Raw genomic sequence first — 1770 nt, 5'->3', positions numbered from 1 at the left:
CATCGTCATTGTTATCGCGATGGTCAACGTTATTGGCTCTGGCTTTGGCTCCTGTCATTGTCATTGTCATTGTCATTGTCGCTGTCAGTTCCTTTGCCTTAATCCGATTGTGATCTTCGACGTTACTGTCATTGACGTCCTTCATTGTCATCTTCAATGTAGCCTGTGTACAGACCGCCCCTCCCCTCAAAAAAAAAAATCGGAGAGGAACGGTCTGTGATTTACCGTTGATAATCGTGTTCCATACCACGTGATTTTTCCTGGAATGTGTGGAAAATGATTTGATTGGTTATTACCCATCGATCATTACATCATTGAAACAACGAGTTTTGATTAGCTTTTATTTTTATTTCTCCACATCAACACCGTGAGAACCACCGTGAGAGATTTTACGATTAGTTCGTTCGTGTGTACTTTGAGCACGGTACAAAATACGAATAAAAATCTTTTTGATTGTCAAAGAGGTTTTTCTTTTAAAGTACGAGCGGAAGTGTTATCTATGGAGTGTAAAGTGGAAATCGACTCGACGTACATTTGTAGGAATTGTCAGCGCAAAAGAAACGAAAGCGCTCTTCACGAGGTGAATATAGCACTATTCAAAAGATTGTCCACTCGAAAACGTCTCCCGCTATTCCTTACCAGTCAATGTAATCCCAACCACCCTAGCCATTCTCAAGTACAATCTACAAAGCGTGATGCCATGGAAGATTTGAGAATGTACACACCGAGGAAAATAGCAGCTCATCGGCAACGATCTGTGCTGTTTTGAAGATCAGAGCCGTACCTGGTTGGAAGACTTGCAAATACATCCTCTCCTTTAAAGAGTGCTTCTATGCTATAAAGCCAAGGTATCTTAAAACTATCGGAGACGCTCTTCGATGCACGTTTGAAACCTACCTTTTCGACCACCATTTTGAGAATTTAGCTCCAAACGAAATATGAGCCACGCAAATTTTGGTCAGCGTAGATTACTAAATAATGTGTGCAAAATTATTCCGGAACACGATTACTAACGGTAAATCACAGACCGTTCCTCTCCGTTTTTTTTTTTTTTTGAGGGGATGGGTGGTCTGTACACAGGCTATCTTCAATGCCATCGTCATCGTCATTGTCATCGTTATCAAAGTCAAAGTCAAAGTCAGAGTCTTTGTTATTGCTTTTTTGGCCTCAACCGTTGCCAGTTGCCAGTTGCCATTTGCATCGTCATCGTCATCGTCAACGTCATTATCGCTGTTGTCATAGGCCATTTCAGAAGCGTGAGAGGACTGGGACGAGTTTGTTTGTTTTCCGTTTGTTTAAAAAACTAAGACATTCAAATGAAAGATCAACCAAGTTTGAGAGTCTTTACCAAGAATAGATGTATTTAGAGGAGGAAAATGGTGAAATAATATATCTTCAAATATCACCTAAAATAGAGAGTTTGTATGGAATGGGTAGACAGGCCACAAAACTATAAGGGTTTGTATGGGATTTTGCAGCTTTTGCAAGTCTCCCATTTGGCCAATTTTCCGTAGAAAACTCTCAAACTTGGCTGGATAGCTTTTCACTTGGTAACATTTCAGTTGAAGAGTTTAGATTATCAATCTAAGCAAGTATGAGAAACTCGTCCCAGTCCTCTCACGTTTCTAAAATGGCCTATTGCCATTGCCTTAAAGACCCATTATCACTTACCATGATGCACCACGATTTGTTTATTATGAAATACAAAGCAGTCACCCACTACCCTCTTTAGCGATCCACATTTTTGGCTCTTTTCAGAGGGTTTCAATT

This window comes from Montipora capricornis, chromosome 11 (assembly GCF_036669925.1).
Source record: "Montipora capricornis isolate CH-2021 chromosome 11, ASM3666992v2, whole genome shotgun sequence".
Lineage (NCBI taxonomy): Eukaryota > Metazoa > Cnidaria > Anthozoa > Scleractinia > Acroporidae > Montipora > Montipora capricornis.
Note: the sequence above shows the minus strand (reverse complement) of the source record.